This window comes from Mauremys reevesii, linkage group 11 (genome assembly GCF_016161935.1).
Source record: "Mauremys reevesii isolate NIE-2019 linkage group 11, ASM1616193v1, whole genome shotgun sequence".
In the NCBI taxonomy this organism is placed as follows: domain Eukaryota; kingdom Metazoa; phylum Chordata; order Testudines; family Geoemydidae; genus Mauremys; species Mauremys reevesii.
The window spans coordinates 28,030,595-28,052,791 of NC_052633.1; the positions used below are offsets into that span (position 1 = coordinate 28,030,595).

The 22,197-nt window shown below is 42.9% G+C and overlaps 1 long non-coding RNA gene across 1 annotated transcript in view; it reads left to right on the forward strand.

The window, feature by feature from the left end:
- The first annotated feature begins 10,383 nt into the window (after positions 1-10,383).
- LOC120375026 overlaps positions 10,384-22,197 on the forward strand; it is a 44,977-nt gene continuing 33,163 nt past the window's right edge. The window contains exon 1 of the long non-coding RNA XR_005586398.1: positions 10,384-10,481. This is a non-coding gene — a long non-coding RNA (uncharacterized LOC120375026). The remainder of the gene's footprint in view (positions 10,482-22,197) is intronic.

Here is a 22,197-nt window from a genome sequence, read left to right on the forward strand (position 1 = left end):
GTAACTTCAAGGACCAATTCTCCATTCTTCTCTCCTGCTGGTGCTAGTGATCAGTGCCACTAAGGGCATATCTACACTGCAATTAAAAACCTGTGGCTGGCTCATGCGAGCTGACTCAGGTTCACGGGGTGCGGCCTAAGGGGCTGTTTATCTGTGGTGTAGATGTTGGGCTTGGGCTGGAGCCAGGACTTTAGGACCCTGGGAGATGGGAGGGTCCCAGACATACTCTAAGATGGTTTGAAGGCTAAGTGGTAGGGCCCTACCAATTTCACGGCCATGAAAAACGTGTCATGCCCCCCCCCCCAAGTGAAATCTGGTCTTTTGTGTGCTTTTACCCTGTACTGTATAGATTTTTATGGGGGCGACCAGCATTTCTCAAATTGGGGGTCCTATCCCCAAAGGGAGTTGCGGGGTGGGGGCATCACAAGGTTATTTTAGGGGGGTTTCGGTACTGCTACTCTTAGGGTAGGTCTATACTTACCACACGGGTCGACACGGAGAGTTTGACTTCTCGGAGTTCGAACTATCGCGTCTAATCAAGATGCGATAGTTCGAACTCTCCACGCGCTCCGGTCGACTCCGGAACTCCACCACCGCGAACGGCGGTGGCGGAGTCGACCTTGGAGCTGCAGACTTCGTTCCCGTGGCGTCTGGACGGGTGAGTAGTCCGAACTAAGGTACTTCGACTTCAGCTACGCTATTTGCGTAGCTGAAGTCGCGTACCTTAGTTCGACCGCCCCCCCCTTAGTGTAGACCAGGCCTTACTTCTGTGCTGCCTTCTGAGCTGGGCAGCTGGAGAGCGGCGGCTGTTGGCCTGGCACACAGCTCTGAAGACAGTGCCCCGCCAGCAGCAGCACAGAAATAAGGGTGGCAATACCATACCAGGCCATCCTTACTTCTGCGCTGTTGCCTGCAGAGCTGGGCGGCTGAAGAGTGGCAGCTGCTGATTGAAGGCCCAGCTCTGCAGGCAGCAGCATAGAAGTAAGGGTGGCAATACCACACCAGGCCAACCTTACTTCTGTGCTGCTGCTGGTGGTGGCTCCGCCTTCAGAGCTGGGATCCCGGCCTGCAGCCGCCACTCTCCAGCTGCCAGCTCTGAAGGTAGCACTGCTGCTAGAAGCAGCACAGAAGTAAGGGTAGTAGTACCACAACCCTCCCTGCAATAGCCTTGCAACCTCTTCCCCCCTCCCCCAACTCCTTTTTGGGTCAGGACCCCTACAGTTACAACACTGTGAAATTTCAGCTGTAAATAGCTGAAATAATTAAATTTATGATTTTTAAAATCCCATGACTGTGAAATTGACCAAAATGGACCATGAATTTGGTAGGCTCCTAGTAATTGGAAAGCAAAGTGAGAAGGAAAGGAATTATTTTAAAATTCTTAGTCTTGTTTGTTTTTGATAAATTAGACTCTCATACTGTATCTTAAAGTATCTGTTTTTTTAAGAATGTTCTTTTATCATGAAAATATTACTAATTGTGATGAATAGTAAGGATTTATTTTCCACCATAAACCAACTCCTTTTATGTTCTATGAAAGTGTTGTGGTTCAAAGCAAACTGAATGTGTTGATGGAAATTAGCGTCTTGAATCAATAATGCAAAGTTCATTCCTGTCTTCTGGGTTATCTGGGTTTCCTTTCCTGGAAGCTTAACTAATCTTGCTGTAAAATATCAAACAAAATCAACACTTAACTATTTGTAATGACTTTTATTATGGTTTTAGCTCTGAGTGATTGTGTTTGGGTTTTTTTGTTTGTTTGTTTTAAATCATGAACACACAGTTGTGCTGAGGATCAGAAAAGCAGGGGTGGCCAGCACTGTTGACCCAATGTACTCCTGATCCCCTTATTCCCCCCTCCTCCCCCAAAACAGGGAGCAAAGTGTGAAATAGCAATGTTGTGTTATGATTGCTTGGCTCACAGGAGAATGGGGCATACTTACCATGTTATCACTTGTAGGATTTATCATGGCAGTACTTCCAAGAGTGAGAGGTCATTTTAAAAAGAGTAACAAAGGGGTCTCTGTGGTGTGGTATTTTTTTTTTTAAAGCAGGCAGGTCTGCATTCTCTCCATGCTGTTTCCATGTGGCTGCATTGTGACAGGCAGGCATGAAGTCCAGAGTGACTGTGGATTTGTACCAATAGGTTGCATGTCTGTAGTCTGCCTGACCAACACTCTGCTCTTAGGCTGAGATAGCAGAGCAGCAGTCCTGATAGTGTTGCTTAATGCAGGGAACTACTGTATTCATCCCTTGTCTGATGTCAGCAGAACTGGCAAGGGTCCTTGTCAGAAAGGGAAGGGCAGGGTCAGTCTAGACTCTTCTAGCCTGGCTAAATAGGTGTGTGGTCAGCCTCTTCTTTCTTCCTACATGCGCAGCACTGAGTTTCTGTTGTTCAGGTGTCTTCAGGAACAGTGTCCCGTGTGGTGTACAAATGTGCTACTCTGCACGAAAGTGGTAAGGGATGAGGACCACAAATATGCCAAGTCATGCATGTTGGAAAGAAAAGATTAAACTACTACTTATACTGAAAGTTACCCAGACTTCCCACCTCAAAGGATTAGTATCCCTTACTTATTAAAACAAACAAATTACCCCTTTAGCTCCTGAGACAACTCAGGCTATTCAGTATTGCGCATCATCACCATCACATCCCCATAATAGACATACCATTATGTATGTATCACAGGCTGGCTGGCTCTTTAAGGGGAATTTGGCTCAGCCTTGCCTGTGACATACCTGTTATTCCCCAGCTGCTTCTCATCCGTGACATAATTACAACTATTTATCCCAGCTGTGAAAGGGTCAGAGGACGACATAAGGATCGAGAAGAACTCAGTGGGTAGGAGACACAGGATGGGGAAGCAAGGGGAGTTCTCTCTTTCTGGGAAGGGTCTGATAGAGGCAGGCTGGTGCTAAGTACTGGGAGCTGGTTAGGCTTCTGCCGGAGGAACTGAGATAGGGAGTCAAGGGCTGTGAGAAGCAGGGATGTCCCTGGGAAAAGTTGCATGAGTCCCTGGGGAGGGGAAGAAGTTGGGAAAACTTCTAGCAGAAATGGGATCTAGGGGTAAAAAGCTCTGGGAGGTAGTGCTCAGCTTAAGAAGCACAGAGTGCTGGCAAAGAGCAGGAAACCTCAGCGTAGCTCAAGAGGGGCAAAAGAATGTTTGTCTGAAAATGTATTTGGAATTTCAGTGGGACTCTCTGGTAATCCCAGAAGAGGACTGAACTTAAGAAGTGACCTGGCTGGAGGGCTGGGCAATGGAAGATGTAGACTGAGACAGGCCATTGCAGGGCTGAAGAAGTATTCAACAGGGAAGCTAGCAGTGGAGACCCCTGCAACTCCATGACCTGACACCATGAGGTGGAACCTCTTACAATATTCAAAACCAAATCAGATTTAGAATTTATCAGAACATAGGCTTCTAAAGATGGCAAAAGGAATTAAATATCCCAACAGGCTTCAAAGTAAAAGTCCAAAGCACATAGCGACACTAATGGTTCAAAAATACCATCTTCCTAATGTGGCCTTCCTTACACATGGGGTTGCAGATACAGGGAGGATACCTAGAAAAGTACCAAGCTTTAAGGTGTCTATGAAGTTGTGTGTGTGCCCCTGCCACTTAAACAGCAAAACACTTGTATGTTTCTGACTCTCCGTTTGCACAGAAGTCCTAAATGAGCGTGATATGACATTTCATAGCAGCCTAACTATGCTACTTGAAACTGCTAATTTATGTCCTTTAAGAATTACATTATCAGTGGACATTGACTCATCATGAATAGTTTAGTAGTGATGAGTCAGTGGAACTTCTCTCTTTGAATCAGGCTGTCCTTCAGGAATCAAACTTTGAGGATTTAGGGTTCTTCATCGCACAAGGTTCTTTACCACTTCCTGTAAGGATCAATAGAGATGGATAGATTTTTCAGCAAACCTGTGATCTGTGCTTCTATATAATGTTCTGTGTTAAACTACAGCTTCCGGAGAATGTTCTGTAGTTGGTGCATCTGCCGTAATTAAGGTTATAGCTTGTTTGTGGACAATGTTGAATTAGTACCTTTGTTCTTCAGATGATGTTCCTTGTATACTGGGAGGTGTTTTAGGCAAAGACTTTTAAGGATTCAAGGACCCTTTCAAGCTCAAATTCTTTGTTTTAAACAAAGCCTTTCACATTCAATGCAGTATAGAGCACTTATTTATTTAGAATTTGGTATCTTTGAGTATTTGTGCTAGAAGCAAAATCAATTGGAGCACATCCGATAATAAAGTTGCTGTCAGACTACATCTGGAGGCATCAAACTAGGCTTTCAAATTAATTCAACACAAGACCTTTTTAACAGTTATTTATGCTTCTCCGCTATATTACAGTGTCTTCCTTCCAAAAACAGTTTTTTCCCACAGTATTTCTAAGGCTTTGTCCACACACTGCAGACATTTGTGTTCGAACTTTGTTGTGAACAATCCAGTTTGACAACATGCTGACTGTGACTTTGGGGTCAGCCTTATTTCATCTAACTGGATTGTTTAAAATACATGCCAAATGCTTTGTAGTATAGACAAAACCTCAGTGACGGATTTTCAAATGTATTTAGGGACCTTAAGATGCAGATGGTGCTTAGTGAGATTTTGAAAAGTGCCTAAATAGGTCAGGCACCTAACTCCCATTGAAATATATGGGAATTAGGCACCTAGCTTGCTGAAGAGCTTTTGAAAAGCCCTCTAGGCACCATCTGCATCTCTGGGTGCCTAAGTAACTTTGAAAATCTGGCACTTCCCTATGATGGACTTTTATGGTAGGATTTTTAGAAAATACAAAAACATTCCCAGGACCCTCTAACTGCTGTTTTAAATAGCAATTGGCAAGGGGACAGGGACACCTGATGTACCAAGATCCATATGTAACAAACTATATTTTATTGGTTACTCTTGTCTTTCCTTCCCCCAGCTCTTTGCATCTGCTGATTCTTTCTTCTTTTCAGTGTTCTGAATAGTGATTTAGTAGTTGCTACTTATATCTATTTAGTTAAATGTGAAGTCTAGAATTCTTAGCAATCACTCCTTGATGTGGGTTTATTAGTACCACAAATTCTGTTTTTTATTAGAGAATGTATAAGTTCTCCAAACTCACAAGTTTAACTTCCAGTTTTAAGCTCTGTTACATGCTCATTTGTTGTCTGGCCTTGCTGTTCACTGGTGGCAGAAGGGATGCCTTTCATATAGGTTATTTTTTCTTGGGTAGGGGAGGGACAGTATTAATAAAAATGTGTCAAACCACATAATTGAATTACTTTTTCCCATCTCCTTTTCTCAGATAAATGTGTTGTGAAATACCAGTACCGTTTTTCATGCCACATGCACGAACAATGATATTTGAAAGTTTGTGGCTTTTCTTCTGACTAGAGCCATCAAATAAATCAGAAATTATTTGAACTTCTTTCATTGTTCAGCAACATTTCCTGTGTGCTTTACCTTTGAAGGAGCATTCAGTTTTTTCACTTGAGTTTTAGTCCCAGTCTGACACCATGTTGGGCCGTATTCAAGAAGCAGCCATGTTGGCTTCACCTTTTATTGTATAATGTCTAAGTTATATAATGAAGTCAAATTGTTACCACCAGAGGGAATTATTGTACTAAAATTAATAGAACATTGCTTTATGATGCATGTTACAAGTTCATGAGTTTTTTAATTAAGTTTTAACAGATATAGTAACACTGGAGGAGGGGAAAAACTGGATGAAAAATGAGACCTGGATCTGAGAAATCTGATGTCGCCATATTACTGCGTAATGCATATTCACACAGATTTTCTGGAGTTTGTGTTTATAAATAATGAAATGCAGTATTAGATGGCTTAACCAGAAGCCTGTGAAAAAGGTCTTTGTTTTTAATTATTTGTATTCTAGATCCTAATTAAACAGTGTGGTTAATCTCAGCTAGAAAATAGATCATTAATAACGGTCAGTATAATGTGAGACTCTAATCACTCAGAGTAGCATCTCATGAATCACTAGTGGAAAATAGAATTTCAAGGTGATTATTTAAAATAGGACATATATTTTTAGGATTTGAATCTATTTTTTTCTGAATGAATAATATTGTGCATGAACAGTCAGACTTAAGTGCAAAGAAAAATCTTGAGCAGTAGAAAGTTGCACTAGCTCAAATAAAGTTTCTATCAAAATTTGATTTGAATAGCTTAATCTGAAAGAATATGGATTGATGATTTATAGACTACCCAGGTATCAGCTCTTCTGTAAACAGGAAATACCATCAAACTGTATAAAAGAGTAAGCAGATCACAACTGTAAACATAAGATTAGGCTGAGATGAAACAGCTGTGAAGAACCATACATCTTTCATTTCACAATGATGTGCACATAAGAAATGAAAGCACCTCACTCCATTTTTATGTGACTTACAACTACTTCCAGTAATAGATATTAACTTAAAGTGGAAAAATCGAATTTCCCTGCTTTTATTTTAATTGAGGAAACTTGCAATCTTTATGTTAAATAAGGGAAAAATGATGTCTCAGACACACACACACACACACACTGAAAAATCCACAAAGAGAAATTATACATAGAGGAAGGTTTTTCATCTGGAGACACTGGAAGGAGTTTTATCCTTTTTTCAAACGGTTAAGAACAAAACAATTAGGACCAGATTATCTAATGCTTATTTTGGGCATACCATCCAACCTGAGCCCACACAACTTCTAGCCTACCTACCCAAAAGTTAAGAGTATGCAAACAGGGGTTTGAATATTGGGCTACTAAGCAACCTGATAGCTGGTAAGAAATAGGGAAGAGATATGGGGAAAAACACTGCTCCTTTAATAAAGGGTAATAACTCTGCAGTTTGCAAACCATTCAAATTTAAATAAGGAACAACTTCTTAAAACAAAAAATTAAAATAAATGGTCGTGTTCTGCATTTTTAGTTGTGTGTGGGTGTGTGTGTGTGTGTTAACAGGAAATGTACACACACACACACACCCCTACCTGATGTTGAGAGTACAAACATGATTGAAAAACTTTGGTCTTTGTTATCAGTGGATGAACATTTTAAAGGAAATTTCAGAGAATTATCATTGTTCCTTTTAGGATGGGATATCCTATCCACATTACTTTTAACTAAAATGAATCCATTTATCTTATGTGATACAACATGCAGAAGGAAAAATTAGGAAATATTCCTTTATAGAAAATGTGTAAAGATAACTCCATCACAGTATTGCCAAAACAAGCCCATAAAAATCATGAAATTTTTCATTTTTATATTTTGATAGTATGAGCTAAAAAATCTGTAATTTTCTTCTGGTTTCTGAGCCAATAGGTGCACTTGGTTATGTTTTTAGGCTTTCCTCTGCGACCATGAAGGCTAGAATCTTTCTTTTTTTAAAATAATGAAAGCTGAGTGTCTCATCTAATCACATGCCACCAGAGGTTCAGGGCTTTATGAAACACTTCAAATATAACCAGACTCATGACAATCTTGAGTTTGCAACACTACTTTTACAGGGAGAAAATGTACAGGGCCATTTGAAATTGATTATGAGTTATATAGTCTTGTGGCTTGATGTACATGGGAAAGATAAGAAAACATATAACATGGTATTCCTTTTGTCTATTTACTTTGCTTTAAAAATACAGAAATACAAATATTCAGTCAATACAGACATTTTCAGTTCTTGTATATTTTTTGTAACTAATCAGATACTATGAAAGAAGCAGAAGCTTATCCTGAATATTATGCGGTATTAACAAACATCAACAAAATACCTGCATTAACCCTCAGATCCACTTGAGGTGAATCTTGGGTTCATGTTTCAATGCCTTTATAAACCGCATCCCATCCTCAAAGAAAGTTGGTGATCATAGGTTGAGACTGTTTGCTCAGATGAGAGAATGGTGAACTCTTTCTGCCCAGCAAATCCTGGGGTCTGAGGCTTTATGGAAAACTTTTGAGACCATAATAGAAAATCATAACTACTCCTCATTGTTTTTGCTGATCCAGACTAACACAGCTACCACTCTGAAACCATAACTATTGTATACTTTTTAAAATAACCTATGGAATTTAATAGAGAAATCTATTGAATATACGGAATCTATTGAATACACCCCTACCTCGATATTACGCTGTCCTCAGGAGCCAAAAAATCTTACTGCGTTATAGGTGAAACTGCATTATATCGAACTTGCTTTGATCCGCCGGAGTGCACAGCCCCACCCCCCCAGAGTGCTGCTTTACCACGTTATATCCAAATTCATGTTATATCGGGTTGCTTTATATCGGGGTAGAGATGTATATTGAAATCTAAAAGGATATTGTTCTCTATAGATTTTCCATAGGGAAGTTTAAAAGGAGATCCCAAGCCATGATAGTGGAGGCAAGGTGTTGGGGAGGAACTGACTGTGTGTGTGGGATCCCCGAGATTAATGAGATCAACCGCTGAAGGATTTTTGGAGGTTTGAATACTGTGGTTTGTTTCCAGCTCTTCCAAACTAAACTGCAGGGTTCAATTTGTGAGCCTCTCTCTGCAGCTTTAGTTATTAAGCAGTTCTAGCATTCCTCAGTAAATAGATGCTGTACAGTTAAGTCCATTTATAAGAAAGTTGGTGCAGTATGATATTACAATTGCATCTGTCTGGTTTGGTAACAGCTTAAGTACCAGAGTTGTGGGTGTTTCTTTCTTTCTTTTTTTTTTTTTATGGGTTTGGTACAACTTCAGCAATGACATCAGTCCAAAGTAGCATTACATAGTCACTGGAAAATGCACACATGGAACTGGCAAGCTCAGAGAGACAGTGTAAAAATGTCAAAATCTGTGCTGAGGAACAGAGAAGGGCCAAGTGAAATAACGTCTATAACAAGTTACCATGCTTTCTGGCTTGGAACCAAAGTTAGACTGTAACTTCTTTAACCCATTGCTTATAACATCATTCAAAAGCTTAAAATATTTTTGAAGGGTGTTTTGTAATGTTTACTATATGTCTGAAGCGTTCTGATTCTCTCCTTTCTTGATCTGACTTGGATTAGACATGCCACTGTAAACAGGAAGCAGTGATCCGGGCCTGAATTTCCTCATGCTTACACCCGTTATACACTGATGTAACTTCATGGCAGTTATTCCTGTATCCAGTGAGAAGCAAATCCTGCCCACTGGTTTCAAGGCTTGGCTTAAGACATGTTTGTGTTCTGTTTTCACCGTTTCCAGACAGGTTTTGCTTTTAGGGCTATATTTTAGGATGCTCTGAACTGAGGGCACTAAAGTATGGTGAATCTATGGAATTGTATTTCAATACTGTTTGTATTTAAAAAAAATAGAATGCCATAAGAGATTGTGGTTACACAGAAATAAAACCTGAAGCTACTCTCACAATCTGTAGATTAGGCTGTCTTGACCCTTCCATGTGTATTCTTCACCCTCACCTCCCTTCATGCATACTGGGTTCGTCAGCTGCCCCTTTTGCACCCTTTACCCAATCTTCAGAACCTGTGCCACCCATGGTGTTATGTCCGCTACAGGTCAGGGAGAAGATTGGCGTCCCCCACAAATCCCTATGGAACAACCAATGGAAAATTACTGTAACATGAGGCTCTAAGAGCTTGTATATGCTCTGCTACAGTCTGGACTGCAGGGGTGTGAATTGCAGAGCTCATCAAAGTGCTTCATGCTAACTGCCCTGCAGGGATGCACTGGCATGAATTAAAAGGTACCTAGTTCATGTTAACAGGGCTATGTTATTGTGAACTAGGTACCTTTTAGTTCAGGCCAGCAGCATCTGCACAGGGCTGTTACTGTGCAACACTTTGAGCTCTGCAATTCGCAGGCCTGTTATCTGCACTATGGTGCAGTGTAGACATAGCCTAACTCTCCTGCACATCCTCTGTACAAGAAAACCCACCATTAAAGAAGGTGGAATCCTGCAGGTGGAGGAGCCTGAGAGAGCCTTGACAGCTTTTCCCAATCCAACTGTACTCTGAGGGAGTAGGAATGGAAGCAAAGGGGTCCAGGAGCTGATATAGAAGCACAAAACCACTGTGCAAAGGAGCCCTGGCCTTCTGCAGATATCTGTAAGCTCTGGGATCACAACAGATGGCCATTCCACTGGGAACAAATCCCCCACACCCATTCTGCCTGATGTAGTGATATATGGACCATTCCATGAGGGTAACCTTAATGAGTTTTCTGCCCAGTCCTCCCCACTTCCTTGTCATGGGGTGGCTGGCCCCTTTAAGGGAGTCAGAATCCAAACTACCTGTGATGTGCTTCTTTCAAGAGAAAGAGCCCTTCTTGTCAGATAATTACTTCCAGGTGTGCCAAGGTGGCTGGTTGGCAATAAATTAACAAGCACCTGGACCTGATAAAAGGCCACCTGAACTCTGTTGAAGCGGGTGGGTGTTACTAGAGAAAGAAGACTCGGAGGGTCAGGAGCTCCCAGGAGGAGGGCCGTGGGACTGTTGAAGACCAGGAAGGTAAGCATACCGATATTATTACATGGGCCCGGGAGGAGGCTGGACTCCTGAACTTAACACAGGAAGTTTGCCTTAGTTAGCAACCAGGCTCCTAGAATAAGGGCGGTCTTCAGGGCAGCTTGGAGCAAACAGTTCTACAGAAAGCTCTCTACAGCAAAAGCTTAAGCAAGCATTAACATAACATACACTCATATATTTGGGATATTCATAATTAGTATTGTTAGAAATACTTTAATTCCTTATCTGCCATTCAAATTAGGTTTGTCATAGGATTAATATTGTCTCATATTATGTATCTTAAATTTAGCTTACAACTTTGTGCCAGTACAACAATCTTATCTCAGCTGATGTTCTTGAAATATACAATAAATGAGTTGTACTTGTTTAACATATAGAGGCCATTAGGCTCAGAATCGTTGTTTCACAGAAACCAGTATAATTATTCACATACTGCAGGGTGCCTCCATCAATTTAAATTACAAATAGATACATACCAGCTACACAGTGACACTGAAATGAAACATACTGTGTCCATCTCTTCAGTAAACAGTTTTAAATCATTCAGCCTGGCTGTTCTATTTCTCTCTCTACACAGTTATAAACCTATCTGTTCAAATGAGTTAATTTACCTTATTACTGGAAACAATAGCTTTGCACTGAAGGACAGTTTTTTTTATTTAACTAGTTTCAAAGCTGCTTCACAAATCACTAGGGCTGACTTCAAACACAGCAAGACAGAACTTGGAAAAGATTTATTGTGAGGGAATGGAAAGTTTCTTTCTAATGGTATCCATAAAACTACAGAAGGGGAGGATACAATTGGATAACCACTACTTGTAGGTACTCCAGAGATTATATGCAACTGGGTTTGGTCCCAGAAAAAGAAATATAAGAAGCATCATAAAGCTCCTTACAGTCAAAGAAAAATATCTTGAAATTCAATATTTTCCTCTGATCTGCATTAAACCCCTTATTTGTACTAGACAGACTGCTGCTATGATACAGCTTCTTAGATCAACACACATTTCTTTCTGCTCATTTATTCTCCTTTTTGGTTACATACTTTTGAAAGGTGCATAAATGTAATAATCAAAGGCACTGCCACGATCTCATTTCTGTAGCCTGCCGCACTCACTCCATCTACTGCACCTATTCTAGCCTGTGCTCTGCAGAGTCCCCTCGCTACCTTCTTTCCCCTCCATTCAACATCCCTTATGAATATGTATTGCAAAGTCTCTTCTTTGCTGCTTCAACCTTTACGCTGTCAACAGCTCCATAGTGATGCCTCCTGCTACTGTCCCTTCACACCTCTTCTTGTCAGCTGTCCCCTCTGTGGCATCTCCACTGCTGTAACTGTTTAGTCAAATAGCTTTGTCCATGACTTCTACAGCGTGGCTGTGTAGTGGGATTTTCTAACATGCTCAATGTTGACCTAACTCTGCTCCCATCAGTGTCAATGATAAAACTCCCATTAACTTCAATGGAAGCAGAACTAGGCTTTTGAAAACCTCATTCTGTGGCAATAAGACATTTGGCCTGAAAAAGACCTCTTTGGTTATCAGGTCTGTTCCCTTGCCAGAGTGGTGTTTTCCAGAGTTTGTATAACTTAATGCCAAACACATATAAAGAGAGAACAGTCCTCAGATAAAATGACGTCTGAAACAAATCTGGCCATCTGGTCACGCTTTCCCCCCTCCCCGCCCCAACAAACTAACATGCAACCTCAGCTTTTCTGGTGACAGGATTGTCTTGTGGCAAAACTTGCATAGATATATTTGGAATTCCATGTCTCTAACCATTGGAGTAATTTAGTAAATGTCCAACAGGAAATGGACGACTCAGACAGATGTAATATTTTCCCTTCTAAGATATTAACAACTGCCTGAGTTGAACAGAATAATTGGTCCCTAGAGAAGAAACGGGGTTTTGAAATCTAAAGTGAGTTAAGCTTTCAGAGGTTTTTGCCACAAGATAACCCAGTAAAGCCAGGAACTAACATACTTTTGGGGAAAGCCAAGAGTGTCATATAAGAAAGTGTCCTCCCCCGGGAAGTACTACTTGGGTTTTCTAGTATGTGAAGTCATTACATTTGGCATTAGCTGAATTCTTGTGATGGTCACACCTTAATGTGTTACCATTTGAAAAATTGTGACAGCTAGTAAAAGCTCCTGAAGATATTTTGAAAACTAGATTTTTATGTACAAATATATAATATAGACAAGTCATTAGAGCCAATTGAAAAAAGGAATTTTTTTTTCTGTTTTGTGTTTTGAGACTTTCTGACCATCTGTAGAAGTAATGACTGAAAAACATTCTTTGAAACATATGCAGTCATTGCACTTCACATATCTCATATAGCTCACTGAAAAAGATGGAGAGGACGTGAATCTCTGGTGCAAAAAAGTAAATAAAAGAACTTGTACTTTATATAAATTCACTAGAACACTGGGCCAATTTCTACCCTTACATATGCATGCCCAGTTCTCAGAGACTTTGAAGACCTCAATTTGAAAGACACTGCAGCACATGTTGATGTGACTGCAGCACTACCAGGTAGAGATTAGATATCATCCAGGACAATTACTGGTGCTAGCTGATACCTTAGGGTATGTCTACACTACGAAATTAGGTCAAATTTATAGAAGTCGTTTTTTTAGAAATTGTTTTTATACGATCGATTGTGTGTGTCCTCAGACAAAATGCTCTAAGTGCATTAAGTCGGCGGACTGCGTCCACAGTACCGAGGCTAGTGTCGACTTCAGGAGCATTGCACTGTGGGTAGCTCTGGGTAGCTATCCCACAATTCCCGCAGTCTCCACCGCCCATTGGAATTCTGAGTTGAGATCCCAATGCCTTATGGGGGTGTCGCGGGTGGTTCTGGGTACATGTCGTCAGGCCCCCCTCTCCCTCCCTCCGTGAAAGCAACGGCAGACAATCATTTTGCACCTTTTTTCCTGGGTTACCTGTGCAGACGCCATAACATGGCAAGCTTGGAGCCTCCTCAGCTCACCGTTACGTCTCCTGGGTGCTGGCAGACGTGGGACTGCATTGCTACACAGCAGCAGCTCATTGCCTTTTGGCAGCAGATGGTGCATTACGATTGGTAGCCATCGTCGTCGTACTCATGGGTGCTCTTTTAGCCGACCTTGGTGAGGTTGGTCAGGGGCGCCTGGGCAGACATGGGAGTCATTCCCTTTTTAAGTTTCATCTCCTGGAGACTCAGTCCTGCTGGCAGTCATACTGCACCGTCTTCTGGTGAGCAGCCAGGAGATGACGATGGCTAGCAATCGTACCATCTGCTGCCAGCCTAAGATGTATAAGATAGATGGAGTGGATCAAAACAAGAAATAGACCTGATTTGTTTTGTATTCATTTGTATTCATTTGCTCTCCCCTCCCTCCCTCCGTGAAATCAACGGCCTGCTAAATCCAGGGTTTTGAGTTCAATCCTTGAGGGGGCCATTCTGTGTGACAGTTGTTTGTGTTTCTCCTTGATGCAAAGCCACCCCCTTTGTTGATTTTAATTCCCCATAAGCCATGTCATCAGTCGCCCCTCCCTCCGTCAGAGCAATGGAAGACAATCGTTTCGTGCCTTTTTTCAGTGCAGACACCATAGCACTGGGAACATGGAGCCCACTCAGATCACCGTGGCAGTTATGAGCACTGTAAACAGCACGCACATTATCCTGCAGAACCAGAACCTGCAAAAGCAAAACCAGGCGAGGAGGTGACGGTAGCATGGTGACGAGAGTGATGAGGACATGGACATAGACTTATCACAAAGTACAGGCCCCGGCAATGTGCACATCATGGTGTTAATTGAGCAGGTTCATGCCATGGAACACCGATTCTGGGCCTGGGAAACAAGCACAGACTGGTGGGACCGCATAGTGTTGCAGGTCTGGGCCGAGTCCCAGTGGCTGCGAAACTTTCACATGTGTAAGGGCGCTTTCATGGAACTTTGTGACTTGCTTTCCCTGCCCTGAAGTGCCAGAATACCAAGATGAGAGCAGCCATCACAGTTGAGAAGCGAGTGGCGATAGCCCTGTGAAAGCTTGCAACGCCAGACAGCTACCGGTCAGTTGGGAATCAATTTGGAGTGGGCAAATCTACCATGGGGGCTGCTGTGATCAAAGTAGCCAACGCAATCAAAGAGCTGCTGATATCAAGGGTAGTGACTCTGGGAAATGTGCAGGTCACAGTGGATGGCTTTGCTTTAATGGGATTCCCTAATTGTGGTGGGGCGAGAGATGGAACCCATATCCCTATCTTGGCACCGCAGCACCAAGCCAGCGAGTACATAAACTGAAAGGGGTACTTTTCAATGGTGCTGCAAGCACTGGTGGATCACAAGGGCCGTTTCACCAACATCAATGTGGGATTGCTGGGAAGGGTACATGATGCTCGCTTCTTCAGGAACTCTGGTCTGTTTCAAAAGCTGCAGGAAGGGACTTTCTTCCCAGACCAGAAAATAACCATTGGGGATGTTGAAATGCCTATAGTTATCCTTGGGGACCCAGCCTACCCCTTAATGCCATGGCTCATGAAGCCATACACAGGCAGCCTGGACAGTAGTCAGGAGCTGTTCAACTATAGGCTGAGCAAGTGCAGAATGGTGGTAGAATGTGCATTTGGACGTTTAAAAGCGTGCTAGTGCAGTTTACTGACTCGGATAGACCTCAGCAAAACCAATATTCCCATTGTTATTACTGCTTGCTGTGAGCTCCACAATATCTGTGAGAGTAAGGAGGAGACGTTTATGGCGGGGTTGTAATGTTGAGGCAAATCGCCTGGCTGCTGATTACGAGCAGCCAGACACCAGGGCGTTTAGAAGAGTACATGAGGGCGCGGTGTGCATCAGAGAAGCTTTGAAAACCAGTTTCATGACTGGCAAGGCTATGGTGTGAAAGTTCTGTTTGTTTCTCCTTGATGACCCCCCCCCCCTTTGGTTCACTCTACTTCCCTGTAAGCTAGTCACTCTCCCCTCCCCCCTTCAATCACTGCTTGCAGAGGCAATAAAGTCATTGTTGCTTCACATTCATGCATTCTTTATTAATTCATCACACAAATAGGGGGATAACTGCCAAGGTAGCCCTGGAGGGGTGGGGCAGGAGGGAAGCACGGGGTGGGGTGCATGAGAAGGGAAGGACAAGGCTGCACTTTAAAACTTAAAAACTTTAAAACGTATTGAATGCCAGCCTTCTGTTGCTTGGGCAATCCTCTGGGGTGGAGTGGCTGGGTGGCCGGAGGCCCCCACGCCGCATTCTTGGGTGTCTAGGTGAGGAGGCTATGGAACTTGGGGAGGAGGGCTGTTGGTTGCACAGGGGCTGTAGCGGCAGTCTGTGCTCCTGCTGCCTTTCCTGCAGCTCAACCATACACTGGACCATATGAGTTTGATGCTCCAGCAGCCTGAGCATTGACTCCTGCCTTTTGTCAGCAAGCTGATGCCACCTGTCATCTTCAGCCCGCCACTAACTCTCTTCAGCCCGCCACCTCTCCTTGCGTTCATTTTGTGCTTTCCTGCACTCTGACATTGTCTGCCTCTACGCATTCTGCTGTGCTCTGTCAGTGTGGGAGGGGAGCATGAGCTCAGAGAACATTTCATCCCGAGTGCGTTTTTTTCGCCTTCTAATCTTTGCTAGCCTCTGGAAAGGAGAAACATATGCAGCTGGTGGAGCTAAAAAAAAGGAAGAGTGGTAGTTAAAAAGACACATTTTATAGAACAATGGGTACATTCTTTCATGGTAAACCTTGCTGTTAACATTACATACCACATGTGCTTTTGTTACAAGGTCGCATTTTGCCTCTTATTGAGGGCCTGCCGGTTTGGTGTGAAAGATCACTCACCCAGGGCCGGGCAACAGAATTCGGCTTGCAGGCAGCCATGGTAAGCCACAGTCTTTTGGCTTCTTTAACCTTCATAACATGTGGGAATGGTTTCAAACAGCAGCGCCCTTATTTACCATACCAAGCGGCCATTGGGTTGGCCATTTAAAATAAGTTGGCAATTTAAAAGGAGGGGCTGTGGTTTCTGGGTTAACATGCAGCACAAACCCAACTAACCCTACTATGGAGGACGGAATAAGGCTGCCCTCCCCAGAAACCTTTTGCAAATGCTTTGGGAGTACATCCAGGAGAGCTTTATGGAGATGTCCCTGGAGGATTTCCGCTCCATCCCCAGACACATTAACAGACTTTTCCAGTAGCTGTACTGGCCACGAATGCCAGGGCAAATTAATCATTAAACACACTTACTTTTAAACCATGTCTAATATTTACAAAGGTATATTTCTCCACTTTCAGGGTCTGGGAGCCCACCTTGGGTGGGTTTGGAGGTTACTGGCTCCAGGTCCAGAGTGAGAAACAGATCCTGGCTGTTGGGGAAACCGGTTTCTCCGCTTCCTTGCTGTGAGCTATCTTCAACCTCCTCCTCCTCATCTTCCTCGTCCCCAAAACCTGCTTCTGTGTTGCGTCCTACTCCATTGATGGAGTCAAAGCACAGGGTTGGACTGGTGGCTGCACCCCCTAGAATGGCATGTAGCTCATCATAGAAGCGGCATGTTTGTGGCTGTGAACTGGAATGGCCATTTGCCTCTCTGTTTTTTTGGTAGGCTTGCCTGAGCTCCTTAAGTTTAACCAGCACTGTTGCGAGTCCCTGTTATAGCCTCTGTTCTTCATGCCCTTGAAGATTTTTTCATATGTTTTGGCATTTCATTTACTTGAACGGAATTCTGATAGCATGGATTCGTCTCCCCATACAGCGATCAGATCCCATACCTTCCGTTCGGTCCATGCTGGAGCTCTTTTGCAATTCTGGGACTCCATCATGGTCATCTCTGCTGATGAGATCTGCACTCACCTGCACCTTGCCACACTGGCCAAACAGGAAATGAGATTCAAAAGTTCACGGGCCTTTTCCTGTCTACCTGGCCAGTACATCTGAGTTGAGAGCGCTGTCCAGAGCGGTCACAATGGAGCACTCTGGGATAGCTCCCAGAGGCCAATACATCGAATTGCGTCCACACTACCCCAAATTCGACCTGGCACTAGAAAAGGTTCAGAGAAGGGCAACTCCCTCTGGGGCACCTGGCATTGGCCACTGTCGGTAGACAGGATACTGGGCTAGATGGACCTTTGGTCTGACCCAGTATGGCCGTTCCTATGTTCTTATGTAAGAGCAGAACCCTATTTTCAAATAAAAATGAGCTGAGTTTGGAGGATGGAATCATATTCTGAGGACCAGGTTGCTGTTGTCCCTGCCTAATTACATAAGGATGTTATTCAAAAAATACATGCCTCATATCTGGCCATTGTCAGCTGTCTGATGGGCTTGTGTGTGTATTTACTGGCTGGGAATTAACACACAACTCTGTTCCTAGATAGTGATACCTGCCAGTTGTGTGATAACAGTCTCTTCCTGCCAGCAGTTACCACAAGAGCTGCTCACCTGACCATGGGAAAGGATGGGAATGGACTTACTTACCTTCAATGGAAAGCATCACTTGATTACAGTGGATTACTATTCAAATTTTTGGGAGGTCGATGTCCTGCCTGAGACAAGAAGCAAGTCAGTGATTGACAAATTGAAGGCCCACTTTCTGAGATACGGCGTTTTGGAAACTGCATTTACCAACACTGGACCCCAATTTATAGAATTTCCACCCATTACCCAGCATGCACACAGAGTAATGGTGTTAGCTGTTTTCACAGCTGATTCCACCTAAGTGACTGTTACACAAGTCTATTTCTTGTGGTTCAGACCCCTTGTTAGTATTTTTGATGGACAGGAATATCTTATCACAAGGGTGACAGTCCAGTGCAGGCACTGATTGGATGAAGGACCAAAACCCTGCTACCAATGAGAGGAGACCCGTTGCAGCCAGAAGAATGGCGATACCGCTGAGAGAGGGCCAACGATCAGAGAACTCGGGCACAAGAGAATGACAGGTCAGCCAAGGGTGCTCGTGTGAGGATCCAGCCATTAGAGAGAGACCAGAAGGAGTGAACTGAAGGAATCATGAGTGGTGCAGTGGCATTGAGCTCATAAGAGGTGACTATGCAAGAGACAAGTGATCTGAAGGAACAGGAGACACTTGTGAGCCAATAGACACAACACCCAGAGAGAGTCCTTCAGAGATACAGATCTCATCACAGAACAGAGACACACAGAACCACCTGGAAACCAAACCTCACAGGAAGGGAGGAGCTCCACAGAGAGAGAGTTTGCTAGAACCAGACAAGTGACAGGGAGACAGAGGTCCATCCCAGTTTGATGTCCTCACAGGTGACCACATTATCTCAGACTATGCTGAGTCTGTGGTAAAGACGAGACTCCAACTGGGCTATGTGCTAGCAACCTCTGGCCAACTGGGCTATGTGCTAGCAACCTCTGGTCAATAATTTATTTTTAATGTTTTGTTTTAAAATGTTTGTTAAATAGGGAAAATGGATCATCATCAGTGGAGCTGGAGTCAGAGGACCCATGTTCCATTCATGGACTATTATTGACAGGTTACCAAAGGAACAAGGAATGTGGTGGAGTTAGGCTGGAAGCAATTCTCAGCCACATGGATGGAGCAGTGTATAGGGTTTAATAAAGTTCAACTTAACCTGCATTGAGCATTGCTCATTGGGGATGAAACGCTTCCTTGAGTGGAAACTTTGCAGACATACACATGATTGCTGATAAGTGAACTCTAAAAAGATCTCGTAATCACAGGAGATTGTGAATTTGTTCTTTGCACTTTGGGCATCTCAGAACTGAAACATTTTGCAGTTAGACAAATAGTTAACCATCCAGCTGTGTCTGGCTGTTTAGCTCATAGGCTCAAGTCATAATGGAAGAAGAAAAACAAATTATCCTTATTTTCCCATCATTTATCTATTAGCTCGATTTAAAAAAAAATTAGGAAGAAATAGGACAGTGGAAAATAAACTGAAGAGGGCAGATAGGGCCAGGTCTCTGTGTATTTCATTGCAATGTAAAATAATTATGTAGGGTTATAAACTGGATGGTGAGGTTTCTGAACAGCTGTGGCTTTTCAGAGCCAGACTTTTTCTGACCCAACAGCTTGCTACGGAGCGTGGGTTGCTTTACTTCCCTTCTTCTGTCATTTCCATTTTGTGTTTTCTTATATTCAGAGAGTGACAGTTTCACACTTTTGCTTCTGTTCCCTAGTCTCAAGGCTAGAGGGACGTGGGGTAAAATTTTCAAAAGAGATTTAGTCAATATTTTTTTCAGACTTTTAAGTGCCTATTTTTGAAACTTAAAAGTTATACATATTTTGAATGCCATCACTATAGTGGTTAATTCTTGATTTCTAGGAATGGGCAGTGGTTTGATGGATGCAAATTCTATATCTTCTAAATCTGTACACCCATCTCCAATTGTAAAAGCTGCTTTTTTATTTTTTTAAATTTTGTTAAAAAAGAACAAAGAACTCAAATGTAATGCTATCTAGTGCAGGCAAGATTAAATTAGTAGAGCAGTTCAGAAAGAATATTAGAAAAGGACTTTGGGTGGATAACTCCTGGCACTTCAAACAATGTGCTGTCTCTTTCTAAACTATCTTCACCATGGTAACCTAATTAAATCTATTAAGAAAAGGTGCACTCCAGCTAAAGTTGGCTGACTTCATTTCATTGTAAATTCAGTCAACTTTATAGTGGAACAAAGAAGAACTTCTAAGGCTCTTCCTGAGAAGGTACTTGTAAACACAGGTGTGTGAAATTTGGTGGCCATTCATCACGGGTTTGTGCAAACATTTGCTTCAGTATTGATCCACCTGGAAATCCTACGCCATCCCTTTTTTGCAGCTGAATGAACCCCAAATCTTCAAGTGAAGCTCTATTGAAATCTTGGTTTTCTTGCCAAACATGCAGAACTGCAAATTTTCTGAAATCTAGCCTATGTTTGCAATTTTTAAAAAGAATATGTTGTTACTCTGCAGTGGCCAGGGAGACTACAGTGGCTGAGCTGCAGGGTTCAGGCAGGCAGGAGGCTGAAGTTTTGCCTAGGGTGGCAGATTGTCTTGGGTGGCCTTTGCATATCCTTTTCCATTAATGGAAGAGGAGGAGGGTGTCTGCAGCTCTCTCAAGAACTTGTCAATGCCTTCCCATTCTTCCACCAGATGGGGTCACTAGAGAGTGACTCAAAGCACTCCCCTCATACAGAGAATGACAAAACTCCCTCGAAGGCACAGCCGGCCCAAGAGCTCAAGATCAAGCTTGACTCCCATAAGTGCATCTCCACTGAACCAGCCCTAAATGGGATTTTTTAATTTGTAAATTTCTTAAGACATCCCAAAAAGGTCTGTCTGAACCATCTGAAACCCAAAAATCCAAAGTGCAGTCAAGAAGGGAGAGAAATAAGAAACAGCTGGTAAATTAGGATTCAGACTGTGTCTGCACTGGCGCAAAGATGCAATAATAAAGCTGATGATTATCCAAGTCTTTATTCCAGTGAATCGTATTATTACAACAGTCTGCTGGCTGCAAGCAACTTATGGGAATGGAACATGTTGTAAAGTATCTTGATGCCCAGAACAATTACACTTTGAAAACACTCCTTTGGCTAGTTGAATGTAGGAAAAGCCAGACTGGCTTGTGATTGTGACCAGTTCATGAATCCTTCACAAAAGCGTTTGAACTAGCGATAGTTGTTGTTAGGAAGAAAGTATAGTACAGTAAATGTTAGTCCCCACAGACAACCATTTGCTGCACCTTAGAAAGTGTGATGAGGTTGTGGAGGAAAAAAATTAATATTCTGAGATGAATTGACATGATGTTGTATGTAAGGTATGGGAGGGTATTGTCTTGCTTTACTCAGCACTAGTGAGACTTCAGCTAGAGCAGGGGTCCCCAACGTGGTGCCCGCGGGTGCCACTGCGCCCACCGGGGCGTCTAAGTGCGCCTGCGAACTGGCCGGCGACGAGCATCTTTCGAAATGCCACCAACAAGCTGCATCATCCAGAGGCGTCGCCACCGAAATGCCGCCGAATTTCAGCGGCATTTCGGCGGCGACACCTATTGATGTTGCCGCTTGTTGGCAGAATTTCGGTGGGTGCTCATCCACTGCCACGGTCCTCCATGGCTCGTCGTCTGGCGTGTGCCAGGCTAAAAAGGTTGGGGACCACTGAGCTAGAGTACTGTGTCCAGGTCTGGGCACCACACATTAGGAAAGACGTGGACAAGGTGGAAAGAGTTCAGAGGAAAGCATGATAAAAAGTTTAGAAAACCATTTAGTCTTGAAAGAAGACTGAGGAGCGGCTTGAAAACAATTTTCAAATATGTTCAGGGCTGTTATAAAGAAGTTTGTGATCAATTGTTCTCCATGTCTGCCGAAGGTAGGACAAGAAGTAATGGGCTTAATCTGCACCAGGGGATATTTAGGTTAGATATGAGGAAAAACTTTCTAACTATAAGAGTAGTTAGGTTTCCATGGGAGGTTGTGGAATTCCCATCATTGGAGGATTTGAAGAACAGGTTGGACAAACACCTGTCAGGATGGTCTAGCTAGGGGATAGTCAATTATTTTTTGTCAAAGTCCAAATTTTTTGGGCAAGGTATAGTCAAGGTCCAGACTCCAGAGAAATACTTTTCACACTGCAAGTGCCCTGTTCAACAAACACAATGCTGTGCATTAGTAATATATCCCATCGCAAACATTTTTAGTGCATGAAATGAAGAATAAAATCAAACCACTTTATAAACCTAAA